At 45.7% G+C, this 16,502-nt stretch overlaps 1 pseudogene; it reads left to right on the top strand.

Annotated features, from left to right (window-relative positions):
- Positions 1-14,812: 14,812 nt before the first annotated feature.
- On the top strand, positions 14,813-14,964 carry LOC142356834 (5.8S ribosomal RNA; annotated as a pseudogene).
- Positions 14,965-16,502: the final 1,538 nt, after the last annotated feature.

The raw sequence follows: 16,502 nt of genomic DNA, 5'->3' as shown, positions 1-16,502 counted from the left end.
GAGCTTGAGCTAGCTAGCTTGAGCTTGAGCTAGCTAGCTTGAGCTTGAGCTAGCTAGCTAGCTTGAGCTTGAGCTAGCTAGCTAGCTTGAACTTGAGCTAGCTAGCTAGCTTGAGCTTGAGCTAGCTAGCTTGAGCTTGAGCTAGCTAGCTAGCTTGAGCTTGACTAGCTACAGCTTGAGCTAGCTAGCTGCGCTTGAGCTAGCTTGAGCTTGTAGCTTGAGCTTGAGCTAGCTAGCTTGAGCTTGAGCTAGCTAGCTAGCTTGAGCTTGAGCTTGAGCTAGCTAGCTTGAGCTTGAGCTGAGCTAGCTAGCTTGCAGCTTGAGCTTGAGCTAGCTAGCTTGAGCTTGAGCTTGAGCTAGCTAGCTTGAGCTTGAGCTAGCTAGCTAGCTTGAGCTAGCTAGCTTGAGAGCTTGAGCTAGCTAGCTTGAGCTTGAGCTAGCTAGCTAGCTTGAGCTTGAGCTTGAGCTAGCTGAGCTTGAGCTTGAGCTAGCTAGCTTGAGCTTGAGCTAGCTAGCTTGAGCTTGAGCTAGCTAGCTAGCTTGAACTTGAGCTAGCTAGCTTTGAGCTTTAGCTAGCTAGCTAGCTTGAGCTTGAGCTTGAGCTAGCTAGGCTTGAGCTTGAGCTAGCTAGCTTGAGCTTGAGCTAGCTAGCTTGAGCTTGAGCTAGCTAGCTAGCTTGAGCTTGAGCTAGCTAGCTAGCTTGAGCTTGAGCTAGCTAGCTTGAGCTTGAGCTAGCTAGCTAGCCTTGAGCTTGAGCTAGCTAGCTAGCTTGAGCTTGAGCTAGCTAGCTAGCTTGAGCTTGAGCTAGCTAGCTTGAGCTTGAGCTAGCTAAGCTTGAGCTTGAGCTAGCTAGCTAGCTTGAGCTTGAGCTAGCTAGCTAGCTTGAGCTTGAGCTAGCTAGCTAGCTTGAGCTTGAGCTGGAGCTAAGTAGCTAGCTTGAGCTAGCTAGCTAGCTTGAGCTTGAGCTTGAGCTAGCTAGCTTGAGCTTGAGCTAGATAGCTTGAGCTTGAGCTAGCTAGCTAGCTTGAGCTTGAGCCTAGCTAGCTTGAGCTTGAGCTAGCTAGCTCTTGAGCTTGAGCTAGCTAGCTAGCTTGAGCTAGCTAGCTAGCTTGAGCTTGAGCTAGCTAGCTTGAGCTTGAGCTAGCTAGCTAGCTTGAGCTTGAGCTAGCTAGCTAGCTTGAGCTTGAGCTTGAGCTAGCTAGCTTGAGCTTGAGCTAGCTAGCTTGAGCTTGAGCTAGCTAGCTTGAGCTTGAGCTAGCTAGCTAGCTTGAGCTTGAGCTAGCTAGCTAGCTTGAGCTTGAGCTTGAGCTAGCTAGCTTGAGCTTGAGCTAGCTAGCTTGAGCTTGAGCTAGCTAGCTTGAGCTTGAGCTAGCTAGCTAGCTTGAGCTTGAGCTAGCTAGCTAGCTTGAGCTTGAGCTAGCTAGCTAGCTTGAGCTTGAGCTAGCTAGCTAGCTTGAGCTTGAGCTTGAGCTAGCTAGCTTGAGCTTGAGCTTGAGCTAGCTAGCTAGCTTGAGCTTGAGCTAGCTAGCTTGAGCTTGAGCTAGCTAGCTTGAGCTTGAGCTAGCTAGCTAGCTTGAGCTTGAGCTAGCTAGCTAGCTTGAGCTTGAGCTAGCTAGCTAGCTTGAGCTTGAGCTAGCTAGCTTGAGCTTGAGCTAGCTAGCTTGAGCTTGAGCTAGCTAGCTAGCTTGAACTTGAGCTAGCTAGCTAGCTTGAGCTTGAGCTAGCTAGCTAGCTTGAGCTTGAGCTAGCTAGCTAGCTTGAGCTTGAGCTTGAGCTAGCTAGCTTGAGCTTGAGCTTGAGCTAGCTAGCTAGCTTGAGCTTGAGCTAGCTAGCTTGAGCTTGAGCTAGCTAGCTTGAGCTTGAGCTAGCTAGCTAGCTTGAGCTTGAGCTAGCTAGCTAGCTTGAACTTGAGCTAGCTAGCTAGCTTGAGCTTGAGCTAGCTAGCTAGCTTGAGCTAGCTAGCTAGCTTGAGCTTGAGCTTGAGCTTGAGCTAGCTAGCTTGAGCTTGAGCTAGCTAGCTAGCTTGAGCTTGAGCTAGCTAGCTAGCTTGAGCTTGAGCTAGCTAGCTAGCTTGAGCTTGAGCTTGAGCTAGCTAGCTTGAGCTTGAGCTTGAGCTAGCTAGCTAGCTTGAGCTTGAGCTAGCTAGCTAGCTTGAGCTTGAGCTTGAGCTAGCTAGCTTGAGCTTGAGCTTGAGCTAGCTAGCTAGCTTGAGCTTGAGCTAGCTAGCTTGAGCTTGAGCTAGCTAGCTTGAGCTTGAGCTAGCTAGCTAGCTTGTGCTTGAGCTAGCTAGCTAGCTTGAGCTTGAGCTTGAGCTAGCTGGCTTGAGCTTGAGCTAGCTAGCTTGAGCTTGAGCTAGCTAGCTTGAGCTTGAGCTAGCTAGCTAGCTTGAACTTGAGCTAGCTAGCTAGCTTGAGCTTGAGCTAGCTAGCTAGCTTGAGCTTGAGCTAGCTAGCTAGCTTGAGCTTGAGCTTGAGCTAGCTAGCTTGAGCTTGAGCTTGAGCTAGCTAGCTAGCTTGAGCTTGAGCTAGCTAGCTTGAGCTTGAGCTAGCTAGCTTGAGCTTGAGCTAGCTAGCTAGCTTGAGCTTGAGCTAGCTAGCTAGCTTGAACTTGAGCTAGCTAGCTAGCTTGAGCTTGAGCTAGCTAGCTAGCTTGAGCTAGCTAGCTAGCTTGAGCTTGAGCTTGAGCTAGCTAGCTTGAGCTTGAGCTAGCTAGCTAGCTTGAGCTTGAGCTAGCTAGCTAGCTTGAGCTTGAGCTAGCTAGCTAGCTTGAGCTTGAGCTTGAGCTAGCTAGCTTGAGCTTGAGCTTGAGCTAGCTAGCTAGCTTGAGCTTGAGCTAGCTAGCTTGAGCTTGAGCTAGCTAGCTTGAGCTTGAGCTAGCTAGCAAGCTTGTGCTTGAGCTAGCTAGCTAGCTTGAGCTTGAGCTTGAGCTAGCTAGCTTGAGCTTGAGCTAGCTAGCTTGAGCTTGAGCTAGCTAGCTTGAGCTTGAGCTAGCTAGCAAGCTTGTGCTTGAGCTAGCTAGCTAGCTTGAGCTTGAGCTTGAGCTAGCTGGCTTGAGCTTGAGCTAGCTAGCTTGAGCTTGAGCTAGCTAGCTTGAGCTTGAGCTAGCTAGCTAGCTTGAACTTGAGCTAGCTAGCTAGCTTGAGCTTGAGCTAGCTAGCTAGCTTGAGCTTGAGCTAGCTAGCTAGCTTGAGCTTGAGCTTGAGCTAGCTAGCTTGAGCTTGAGCTTGAGCTAGCTAGCTAGCTGGAGCTTGAGCTAGCTAGCTTGAGCTTGAGCTAGCTAGCTTGAGCTTGAGCTAGCTAGCTAGCTTGAGCTTGAGCTAGCTAGCTAGCTTGAACTTGAGCTAGCTAGCTAGCTTGAGTTTGAGCTAGCTAGCTTGAGCTTGAGCTAGCTAGCTTGAGCTTGAGCTAGCTAGCTAGCTTGAACTTGAGCTAGCTAGCTAGCTTGAGCTTGAGCTAGCTAGCTAGCTTGAGCTTGAGCTAGCTAGCTAGCTTGAGCTTGAGCTTGAGCTAGCTAGCTTGAGCTTGAGCTTGAGCTAGCTAGCTAGCTTGAGCTTGAGCTAGCTAGCTTGAGCTTGAGCTAGCTAGCTTGAGCTTGAGCTAGCTAGCTAGCTTGAGCTTGAGCTAGCTAGCTAGCTTGAACTTGAGCTAGCTAGCTAGCTTGAGCTTGAGCTAGCTAGCTAGCTTGAGCTAGCTAGCTAGCTTGAGCTTGAGCTTGAGCTTGAGCTAGCTAGCTTGAGCTTGAGCTAGCTAGCTAGCTTGAGCTTGAGCTAGCTAGCCAGCTTGAGCTTGAGCTAGCTAGCTAGCTTGAGCTTGAGCTTGAGCTAGCTAGCTTGAGCTTGAGCTTGAGCTAGCTAGCTAGCTTGAGCTTGAGCTAGCTAGCTAGCTTGAGCTTGAGCTTGAGCTAGCTAGCTTGAGCTTGAGCTTGAGCTAGCTAGCTAGCTTGAGCTTGAGCTAGCTAGCTTGAGCTTGAGCTAGCTAGCTTGAGATTGAGCTAGCTAGCTAGCTTGTGCTTGAGCTAGCTAGCTAGCTTGAGCTTGAGCTTGAGCTAGCTGGCTTGAGCTTGAGCTAGCTAGCTTGAGCTTGAGCTAGCTAGCTTGAGCTTGAGCTAGCTAGCTAGCTTGAACTTGAGCTAGCTAGCTAGCTTGAGCTTGAGCTTGAGCTAGCTAGCTAGCTTGAGCTTGAGCTAGCTAGCTAGCTTGAGCTTGAGCTTGAGCTAGCTAGCTTGAGCTTGAGCTTGAGCTAGCTAGCTAGCTTGAGCTTGAGCTAGCTAGCTTGAGCTTGAGCTAGCTAGCTTGAGCTTGAGCTAGCTAGCTAGCTTGAGCTTGAGCTAGCTAGCTAGCTTGAACTTGAGCTAGCTAGCTAGCTTGAGCTTGAGCTAGCTAGCTAGCTTGAGCTAGCTAGCTAGCTTGAGCTTGAGCTTGAGCTTGAGCTAGCTAGCTTGAGCTTGAGCTAGCTAGCTAGCTTGAGCTTGAGCTAGCTAGCTAGCTTGAGCTTGAGCTAGCTAGCTAGCTTGAGCTTGAGCTTGAGCTAGCTAGCTTGAGCTTGAGCTTGAGCTAGCTAGCTAGCTTGAGCTTGAGCTAGCTAGCTTGAGCTTGAGCTAGCTAGCTTGAGCTTGAGCTAGCTAGCTAGCTTGAGCTTGAGCTAGCTAGCTAGCTTGAGCTTGAGCTAGCTGGCTTGAGCTTGAGCTAGATAGCTTGAGCTTGAGCTAGCTAGCTAGCTTGAGCTAGCTAGCTAGAGCTCGACCTATGAAAAGCTGCGCAAACACTTATTCTATAATAATTGCGAAAATTAAAAATTTCACAAGTGAAAAGCTGCATAAACAGTAATTCTATGTGTGGGGCATTATTAGGGGGAGGTGTCTTGTCAAAATATGGCTGGACTAAAGACCTCAACCCAGATAGGGTGGAAGGCCCTATGATCGGTCTGTTACTAATCGGTGACCGATAAAGACCTGACCAAGGCCTGTAGTAAGCTTGGTTAGGCATTACAGGAGATAACACTAAGACCGAGGGGTCTTAGAGAGCCCTCTAGCGGGGCGAATAGAGCTAGATCGAGCCTTGGGAAAGCTAGATCGAGCAGGACTGAAGCTAAAGGATAGACCGAGAGGTCTGTCTGGTCCTCCTAGAGAGGCCAAGAGAAAGTACGAGAAGCCAACTAAAGCTTGATCGGGCCTTCAGCAAGCACGACCGAGCTGTACCGGAGCTAACACTAAGACCGAGGGGTCTTAGAGAGCCCTCTAGCGGGGCGAATAGAGCTAGATCGAGCCTTGGGAAAGCTAGATCGAGCAGGACTGAAGCTAAACGATAGACCGAGAGGTCTGTCTGGTCCTCCTAGAGAGGCCAAGAGAAAAAACGAGAAGCTAACTAAAGCTTGATCGGGCCTTCAGCAAGCACGACCGAGCTGTACCGGAGCTAACACTAAGACCGAGGGGTCTTAGAGAGCCCTCTAGCGGGGCGAATAGAGCTTGATCAAGCCTTGGGCAAGCTAGATCGAGCAGGACTGAAGCTAAGCAAGAGACCGAGAGGTCTGTCTGGTCCTCCTAGAGAGGCCAAGAGAAAGTACGAGAAGCCAACTAAAGCTTGATCGGGCCTTCAGCAAGCACGACCGAGCTGTACCGGAGCTAACACTAAGACCGAGGGGTCTTAGAGAGCCCTCTAGCGGGGCGAATAGAGCTAGATCGAGCCTTGGGAAAGCTAGATCGAGCAGGACTGAAGCTAAACGATAGACCGAGAGGTCTGTCTGGTCCTCCTAGAGAGGCCAAGAGAAAGTACGAGAAGCTAACTAAAGCTTGATCGCGCCTTCAGCAAGCACGATTGAGCAAGACCGGAGCTAACACTAAGACCGAAGTGTCTTAGAGAGCCCTCTGGTGGGGCGAATAGAGCTAGATCGAGCCTTGGGAAAGCTAGATCGAGTAAGATTGAAGCTGAAAGAGTGTCAGAGGAGCAAATGAACCTCCAAAAAGTGAAAATCAAATTTTAGAAAAAACACAAGTTAAATACTGCATGGACAGTATTTCTATGTGTGGGGCATTATTAGGGGGAGGTGTCTTGTCAAAATATGGCTGGACTAAAGACCTCAACCCGGATAGGGTGGAAGGCCCCATGATCGGTCTGTTACTAATCGGTGACCGATAAAGACCTGACCAAGGCCTGTAGTAAGCTTGGTTAGGCATTACAGGAGTTAACACTAAGACCGAGGGGTCTTAGAGAGCCCTCTAGCGGGGCGAATAGAGCTAGATCGAGCCTTGGGAAAGCTAGATCGAGCAGGACTGAAGCTAAGCAAGAGACCGAAAGGTCTGTCTGGTCCTCCTAGAGAGGCCAAGAGAAAGTACGAGAAGCTAACTAAAGCTTGATCAGGCCTTCAGCAAGCACGACCGAGCTGTACCGGAGCTAACACTAAGACCGAGGGGTCTTAGAGAGCCCTCTAGCAGGGCGAATAGATCTAGATCGAGCCTTGGGAAAGCTAGATCGAGCAGGACTGAAGCTAAACGATAGACCGAGAGGTCTGTCTGGTCCTCCTAGAGAGGCCAAGAGAAAGTACGAGAAGCTAACTAAAGCTTGATCGGGCCTTCAGCAAGCACGACCGAGCTGTACCGGAGCTAACACTAAGACCGAGGGGTCTTAGAGAGCCCTCTAGCAGGGCGAATAGAGATAGATCGAGCCTTGGGAAAGCTAGATCAAGCAGGACTGAAGCTAAACGATAGACCGAGAGGTCTGTCTGGTCCTCCTAGAGAGGCCAAGAGAAAGTACGAGAATCTAACTAAAGCTTGATCGGGCCTTCAGCAAGCACGACCGAGCTGTACCGGAGCTAACACTAAGACCGAGGGGTCTTAGAGAGCCCTCTAGCAGGGCGAATAGAGCTAGATCGAGCCTTGGGAAAGCTAGATCGAGCAGGACTGAAGCTAAACGATAGACCGAGAGGTCTGTCTGGTCCTCCTAGAGAGGCCAAGAGGAAGTACGAGAAGCTAACTAAAGCTTGATCGCGCCTTCAGCAAGCACGATTGAGCAAGACCGGAGCTAACACTAAGACCGAAGTGTCTTAGAGAGCCCTCTAGTGGGGCGAATAGAGCTAGATCGAGCCTTGGGAAAGCTAGATCGAGTAAGATTGAAGCTGAAAGAGTGTCAGAGGAGCAAATGAACCTCCAAAAAGTGAAAATCAAATTTTAGAAAAAAACACAAGTTAAATACTGCATGGACAGTAATTCTATGTGTGGGGCATTATTAGGGAGAGGTGTCTTGTCAAAATATGGCTGGACTAAAGACCTCAACCCGGATAGGGTGGAAGGCCCTATGATTGGTCTGTTACTAATCGGTGACCGATAAAGACCTGACCAAGGCCTGTAGTAAGCTTGGTTAGGCATTACAGAAGATAACACTAAGACCGAGGGGTCTTAGAGAGCCCTCTAGCGGGGCGAATAGAGCTTGATCAAGCCTTGGGCAAGCTAGATCGAGCAGGACTGAAGCTAAACGATAGACCGAGAGGTCTGTCTGGTCCTCCTAGAGAGGCCAAGAGAAAGTACGAGAATCTAACTAAAGCTGGGTCGGGCCTTCAGCAAGCACGACCGAGCAGTACCGGAGCTAACACTAAGACCGAGGGGTCTTAGAGAGCCCTCTAGTGGGGCGAATAGAGCTAGATCGAGCCTTGGGAAAGCTAGATCGAGCAGGACTGAAGCTAAACGATAAACCGAAAGGTCTGACGGGTCCTCATAAGAGGCATGGAGAAAGATCTGATACTAAAGTACCTCTCGGAAGTAATAAAATATGCCTGATGAAGCCGGGTATGATGTTTGTTGTTTGATGGCATTCATCGATTAGGTCTGGTGGATTCCCCATTACTCCGAGTGGTACTAGTAGAGGCTCCTACAGGGGTGAGCAAAGCGAGATCAAGCCTTAGGCAAGCTAGATCGAGCAGAACTGAAGCTGAAAAGCAAAATAAATGACAGGTCTGTCCAAATCAATAAACTTGAAATCCAGTGTGGTCACCACGGGTCACGAGGTGAATTCCTAGCGATTGTCTGCTGAACGTATAGGAAGGCCCGAAACGAACGATAATTTCATTGCACAGTGGAGATACTATACGTTCAGGAGTAGCATACATCGGGTTTGATCTATGATCATGTCTGGTCTCCGAGGATCCACCGGGTTACCAACTGGCACCGCTGTACTGGGTGTAAAACTGGGCCACCTGAAGTCCCGGGTGTAAAACTAGGTGCCTCTGTGCCAAAGTAGCGGCTTGCGTAGTGCATTATGCCTCCGGCTTGCGAAATGGTTATAAGCAATAACAACAGGACGCCGCGGGGTGTTCACTTAAAGGAGTAACGTTCTCTCAAGGGAGGGGATCTAAAAATCTTGATAAAACATTTATTCTATGCAAAATTTGTGCGCAAATTTTGCAAAGTAAAAAGCTGCACTGTAGCAAATTCTATGTGTGTAGCATTATTAGGGAAGTGTTGTTTGATGGCACCTCTCTACTTGATGCACCAAAGAACTACCTTGATGGCTCATGACCGCTGGTAATCTGTCGTCGCTAGTAGTTCGGAACTGAGAACAAATATGTTCGCAAATTACAACAATTATACAGCATATTGCTGAATAAAGCAGAACCGAATAATACTCAGTGACTTTACACCAAGACTGACTAATGTCTGGATTGTATCGTCCTACTCGAGTAAGGCGAAGAAAAGCTAGAAAGATACGCTTTTCACAAAGCAGGCTTAATGCATGCAAACCAAGGAGGAAGGAGTGATGCCCCTCCTTATAATAAGCAGAACCAAATAAAGAACAGACAGCATCATCTGTACAGTGACCAAGAAGAGGTGAAACTTCTGTATGTGAAAAGGCAATTTGAGCGAGATTTATTAGCAGACTAGTATTATGTTGTTTCTAGTAGGCGAAAGCCGAAACATCAACATGTGAAAATCTGATATTAAATCCTCAATCATTTTCCCTAGTATTATACAGCTATGAGTAACCTTAATTGGACACGGCAATTATTGCTGACCGGTGAAACTTTCGCATGGGAAAGACACACACACTTCTTGACAAAGCAATAAGTATTATGCTGTTTCTAGTACGCGAAAGCAGAAACATCAGCATGTGAAAGTTGTGAAGTTGAAGAATTTTTGTGTTGAGTACGATGTTGTTACTAGTAACCATGTCGACAGCTGAGAACTGTTCTCTAACCAATAGAAGGTGAAACTTCTGTATGTGAAAAGGCAATTTGAGCGAGATTTCTTAGCAGACTAGTATTATGTTGTTTCTAGTAGGCGAAAGCCGAAACATCAACATGTGAAAATCTGATATTAAATCCTCAATCATTTTCCCTAGTATTATACAGCTACTAGTAGCCGTAATTGGTCAGGGAAACATTGTTGACCGGTGAAACTTCACATGGGAAAGACACACAAATTACTTGACAAAACAATAAGTATTATGCTGTTTCTAGTATGCGAAAGCAGAAACATCAGCATGTGAAAGTTGTGAAGTTGAAAAGTTTTTGTGTTGAGTACGGTGTTGTTACTAGTAACCATGTCGACAGCTGGAAAGCTGTTCTCTAACCAATAAAAGGTAAAACTTCTGTATCTGAAGAGGCGGCGTGATTGAGATTTTTAACAGACTAGTATTATGTTGTTTCTAGTAGGCGAGAGCCGAAACATCGACATGTGAACATCTGGTTTTTAAATCATGAGTCAATTCTCCCTAGTATGATACAGTTGTTAGCCGGTATTGGTAACAGTAGAACAGAGATTTGGAGGGCAAAACCTGCTCATGGGAAATGCTCACAGAGCGCTATCTACCAGTACACATAGTATTATGCTGTTTCTAGTACGCGCGAGCCGAAACATCAGCATGTGAAATGTGTAATCGTGGGTAACTCTAAGTGTGTAGAGTACTGTGTAGTAACTAGTAGCCATGCCAAAGCATGCATTGAAACTCTTCGTGATTTAAAAAGCTCAAAGCAAGATTGACGAGGCCGCAAGGCTATGTCTTTCTAAATTCGAACAAATCGAAAGATTGTTCAAAGTACAATTAAACTGATTGATCCTGTCAGTTGCCATATGCTTGTCTGAAAGACTAAGCCATGCATGTGCAAGCGAAGCTTGAAAAAGTGGAACCGCGAATGGCTCATTAAATCAGTTACTATCTATTAGTTGATTTGCAAGCTAAATGAATAACTGCGGTAACCCTGCAGCTAATGCATGCTGATTGTCCGACACTGTCGGAGACTTTTACAAGACTACACCGGGTGATTTGCTAAGTACAGACACATCCCGTGATGAGTCCTAGTAACTGAAAGATCCCAGATAGCTTCGGCTTGGGGACGGAACTTCCGAATTTCTGACCTATCAACCTATGATGGTAGTGTAACGGACTACCATGGTTGTGACGGGTAACGGGGAATCAGGGTTCGATTCCGGAGAGGGAGCCTTAGAAACGGCTACCACATCCAAGGAAGGCAGCAGGCACGCAAATTACCCACTCTCCGCACGAGGAGGTAGTGACTAGAAATAATGATATGAACCTTTATGGTTTGTAATCAGAATGGAATGGACTTAAAAGCTCCATTGATGAACGAGTAGAGGGCAAGTCTGGTGCCAGCAGCCGCGGTAATACCAGCCTCTACAAGCGTATGCAATAGTTGCTGCGTTTAAAAAGCTCATAGTTGGATCTGTTTGAGTAGAACGGCAACATGGTCTTCAGTTAAATCTGTTGACTCGTTCCGCTCATCCTTCGCATCGAAGAAATAGTTTGCACTTAAATGTGACGAACTGTGGAAACGGTGTTTTCACCCTGAGAAAATTAGAGTGTTCAAAGCATCCTTTGGGATCGAATAATAAAGCATGGAATAATGGAGAATGACCCGCTACTCGATTGATGCCGGTTGGCTGAGTGCGGTAATGATTGAAAGGAACAGACGGGGGCATTTGTATTGCTACGTTAGAGGTGAAATTCTTGGATCGTGGCAAGACAAACTACTGCGAAAGCATTTGCCAAGAATGTTTTCATTAATCAAGAACGAAAGTCAGAGTATTGAAGAGGATTAGATACCCTCGTAATTCTGACCATAAACTATACCAACCTACAATTTGTCAAAGTCGATCTTGACTTGGCAAGAGATTAACCGGGAAACCAAAGTTTATTGGTTCCGGGGGAAGTATGGTTGCAAAATCGAAACTTAAAGGAATTGACGGAAGGGCACCACCAGGAGTGGAGCCTGCGGCTTAATTTGACTCAACACGGGAAAACTCACCCGGTCCAGACATCTTAAGGATTGACAGATTGAATATCTTTCATGATTATATGGGCGGTGGTGCATGGCCGTTCTTAGTTAGTGGAGTGATCTGTCTGGTTAATTCCGATAACGAACGAGATCTTCTCCATCTAAATAATGAAATTCACTATATGTGAATTCAAACACTTCTTAGAGGAACTATGCGGAATTAAATACCGCAGATGAAGTGAGGCTATAACAGGTCTGTGATGCCCTTAGATGTTCTGGACTGCACGCGCGCTACACTGTGTACTTTTAGATTGAGTACTCAGCCCTTGGTCCGAAATGGACTGGGCAATCAGAGAAAAGTACAGCGCTTCAAGGGGATCGTCTGTTGTAACTTGCAGACGTGAACCAGGAATTCCTGGTACTTATGAGTCAACAACTCATAGGGATTACGTCCCTGCCCTTTGTACACACCGCCCGTCGCTACTACTGATTGGATAGTTAAGCAAGAATTGCAAATTCCTACTGTTGGGACTTCGGTCTCCGGCAACGGGATGAAGCGGATCGAGCTTAATTGTCTAGAGGAAGTAAAAGTCGTAACAAGGTTTCCGTAGGGGAACCTGCGGAAGGATCAGTGATTGATTCCTTCGGGCATGGCTGCTGGTAGAGGCCATGTCTGTAGTGCGCATGACGCTCTGTCGCTAGAGATTGCTTGGCAACCAATCTCGAATTATGTATCGAGCTCAAAAACTACTTGTGTGGATACATAGTTCAGCAGTCATGGCAAGGGACTGCTTAAAGGGAGACTAGTTAGCAAAAGCAGCCTAGCAGAACTGCAGCTATCTAGATCTCAGAAGCTGGGTTATAGAAGCCCAGCTATAGACTTGTGAATGAGAAAGGCCTAAAAAGGTCCACAAGTCGCGTGGTTAGAACCGACACGCAAAAATCCCAGCGAGTGACAGAGCGTTGCGCTGTTCAGTGGGAAAGAGTTGAGCTACTCGGGGCGCCCACTGAACTTGCTCCGAGCCAAAGGCTCGAAAAAACACAGCTTAGCCTCAGATCCTTTACATAGAAGGCTAGCTAAAATAAACTTACCTTGGACGAGGGTAAAGTTTAGTCAGTTCTTAGGGGAGAGTAATCCACAGCTTCTCGCCCTCTGAACATTCTCCCAGATATGTAGGTCTGGGAGAGTCTCCTCCTGTTCTTCGGAATCTGGAGGTAGACAAAGACAGTACGATACGATCTTGCATCGGGATGACTAACCGATAATGATCATAATCTGACAATTTTTCCGGCTTGAGGCACCGGAGTCAGATTAAAGACACATACTGAACTAAAGGCGTATGTGCAAAGCTTGTCGGAGTGTAGAGAGTCAAGCTGAGTTGACTCGTCACGTGGTGATGACAACAGCCATGTGCAAAACACTCACAACTTTATCGTCTATGTGGAAAAGGTTGCTAACAGCGCTCTCTATGAGAGGCCCTCGCATATAACTATACGAGGAAAAGGCGATAGAGTTGTTTGAATGTGGGGCAGGTTCATCGACAAGCTAAGTTGATCACATTCTTGTTGTGGCATCCTACTAGAATTGGTCACGGTCTGCACCAACTCTCCCCAAGTTGGCCAGACTTAAAACTAGAAATAAGGTTTGCAGCTATGTGAACCTAGAAACTGTAAAGGAGTTGAAAGAACTTAAAGGAATTGAAAGAGGCCTTGAGGTATATCCTCTTGGTAAAGACCCACAAAAGCTCACAAAAGTGGCTTCGAAGGGCAAAACTGGTTCATCCAAAACAATTGGAGAGCTTAAAGCAGAACCAATTCGAATGAAACACTATTGGTGAAACTTCATCATGAGAACGTCACAAGCTGATCACGCTCTATGATATGACTAGTATTATGTTGCTTCTAGTAGGCTAAGCGCAAGCCGAAACATCAACATGTGAAAGTCGTAGAATTTTGCAATCAAACTGTGGCTAGTACTGTGATGTTACTAGTAACCTGGTGTTCCGTCATATGGCCAAGAGAGCATTTGAAGGCGAAACTTCTGCATGGGAAAGCTGCATCATGATCAAAATTTTATATCGAGTATTATGTTGACGTTAGTAGGCCTTGGCCGAAAACGCAGCATGTGAAAGGTATAGATAAAAGTTATTGTTGCAGTCAGTACTGTGTAGTTACTAGTAGCTGGATTTAAGCTCAAAATGAGACACTGTTGGTGAAACTTCATCATGAGAATGTCACAAGCTGATCAAGCTCTATGATATGACTAGTATTATGTTGCTTCTAGTAGGCTAAGCGCAAGCCGAAACATCAACATGTGAAAGTCGTAGAATTTTGCGATCAAATTGTGGCTAGTACTGTGATGTTACTAGTAACCTTGTGTTACGTCATATGGCCAAGAGAGCATTTGAAGGCGAAACTTCTGCATGGGGAAGCTGCATCATGAACAAAAGTTTATATCGAGTATTATGTTGACATTAGTAGGCCCTGGCCGAAAGCGCAGCATGTGAAAGGTATAGATAAAAGTTATCGTTGCAGTCAGTACTGTGTAGTTACTAGTAGCTGGATTTAAGCTCGAAATGAGACACTGTTGGTGAAACTTCATCATGAGAACGTCACAAGCTGATCACGCTCCATGATATGACTAGTATTATGTTGCTTCTAGTAGGCTAAGCGCAAGCCGAAACATCAACATGTGAAAGTCGTAGAATTTTGCGATCAAATTGTGGCTAGTACTGTGATGTTACTAGTAACCTTGTGTTACGTCATATGGCCAAGAGAGCATTTGAAGGCGAAACTTCTGCATGGGGAAGCTGCATCATGAACAAAAGTTTATATCGAGTATTATGTTGACGTTAGTAGGCCCTGGCCGAAAGCGCAGCATGTGAAAGGTATAGATAAAAGTTAGCGTTGCAGTCAGTACTGTGTAGTTACTAGTAGCTGGATTTAAGCTCGAAATGAGACACTGTTGGTGAAACTTCATCATGAGAACGTCACAAGCTGATCACGCTCTATGATATGACTAGTATTATGTTGCTTCTAGTAGGCTAAGCGCAAGCCGAAACATCAACATGTGAAAGTCGTAGAATTTTGCAATCAAACTGTGGCTAGTACTGTGATGTTACTAGTAACCTTTTCTTACGTCATATGGCCAAGAGAGCATTTGAAGGCGAAACTTCTGCATGGGGAAGCTGCATCATGAACAAAAGTTTATATCGAGTATTATGTTGACGTTAGTAGGCCCTGGCCGAAAGCGCAGCATGTGAAAGGTATAGATAAAAGTTATCGTTGCAGTCAGTACTGTGTAGTTACTAGTAGCTGGATTTAAGCTCGAAGTGAGACACTGTTGGTGAAACTTCATCATGAGAACGTCACAAGCTGATCACGCTCTATGATATGACTAGTATTATGTTGCTTATAGTAGGCTAAGCGCAAGCCGAAACATCAACATGTGAAAGTCGTAGAATTTTGCGATCAAACTGTGGCTAGTACTTTGATGATGCTTGTAGCCAACCGAATTGGTTGAAAAGCCCAATAAGTAAGCTAACTTGGGAGAGCTTGTTGGAAACCAAATGCTACTAGATTGGTCCAAATACATCCTTCAACAGGGGATCACTTGGCTCGCTTTACGAAGAGGAGCACAGCTATATGTGTTAATTCGGTATGAATCGCAAGATTTGTTTACCGACCTCTCTAACGCAAAAGGCGGTCTCGGCTTCGGCTGTTGACTGCGTCCGATTCAGGGTTATATAACTCTCGATTGAACACATTGATGTTCTATTGTTGGTGCTTCCAATAAAATTGGAACACTTAAAGCAGAACCGATTCAAATAATAGCATTCTGATCAATGATTGCATTCCTTGATCAAGAACTGCTGGAGTCATTGTGATGGCGAATTTTCTTCATAAGAAAATTGCAAAGAGACGGAACTTAATGAGACTAGTATTATGTTGTTTCTAGTAAGCGGAAGCTGAAACAGCAACATGTGAAAATCAAGTTTTGTTCAATGATCTCGAGGCGATAAGTACTATGAAGCAACTAGTAGCCTAAGCATGACTCAGATTTGAGACAGTCAAAAAGACTGGCGAAACTTCTTCACATGAAAGTTACATAGAGAACTACAAATGTATACAGCGAGTATTATGTTGTTTCTAGTAGGCGAAAGCTGAAACATCAACATGTGAAAGTTGTCTGCAAACTGTAGAACGATATGTGATTAGTACTGTGCTGTTACTAGTAGCCAGTCTGACTGTAGAAGCCAAGACAAAGGGAAACTAATGCATCTGAAAAGGACAAGTTATGGAAAGGTATGCACGATAAGTATTATGTTGTTTCTAGTAAGCGGCAGCTGAAACATCAACATGTGAACGTCGTTGTGTACAGTAACCTAGAACTATATAGTCCTTAGTAACGTGCATTTACTAGTACCTGTAATTGGTATTCAGACTCAGGCAGTTTGGAATAGTTTGGCAAAGATGCACCAGAGAAAACTGGGATTTGATACAGAAATTGTTGAATACAAGTATTATGCTGCTTCTAGTAGGTTGAATCCGAAACATCAGCATGTGAAAATTGAAAACATTTCTGGTTCGAATTGTCACAAGTATTTGGTGATCTGAGTAGCCAAACTCACTACAACGCCAATTGAAGGCAAAAATTCTCAACGGGAAAAGCTATTCTCATTGAATGAGCTAACAAGACGAGTATTATGTTGCTTCTAGTAGGCGAAAGCCAAAACATCAACATGTGAAAGTCTTGCTGAACAAATTTAATGTTGTTGAGCTCAGTACCGTGTGAATTAGTAGCCATAATTGGCGAGCGAAAATTGAACTGGCGAAACTTCGTCTTTGGAAAATTGCAGATGCCGAGCACTTATTTTGCAACGAGTATTATGTTGACTGTAGTAAGCGAAAGCCGAAACAGCAACATGTGAAAGCTGTTGAAATTTGTGGTCATTTTGCAATAAGTACAAGGAGTGTAACTAGTAGCCAGGTCAAAATTTGGGATAAGAATGAGCAAAAATTCTGCATGAGAACAGTTGAAATTATGAAACTAAATTACAAAGACTAGTATTATGTTGTTTCGAGTACGCGAAAGCGGAAACATCAACATGTGAACGTTTGTAACGAAGTTTCGTTAATTTTCAGCCTAGTACTGAGCAAGAACGAGTAGCCTCATCTCCAATCCCACGCAAAATGTAGTGAAATATGTGAGTGAACCTTATTCACGGTGAGGGTTTCCCGAGGTCTGTATTGCAGCGAGTATTATGTTGCTTCTAGTAAGCG

Source organism: Convolutriloba macropyga, unplaced genomic scaffold (genome assembly GCF_964194025.1).
Source record: "Convolutriloba macropyga unplaced genomic scaffold, txConMacr16.3 SCAFFOLD_1423, whole genome shotgun sequence".
In the NCBI taxonomy this organism is placed as follows: Eukaryota; Metazoa; Xenacoelomorpha; order Acoela; family Convolutidae; genus Convolutriloba; species Convolutriloba macropyga.
Note: the sequence above shows the minus strand (reverse complement) of the source record. Positions and strands in the feature narration are given on the sequence as shown.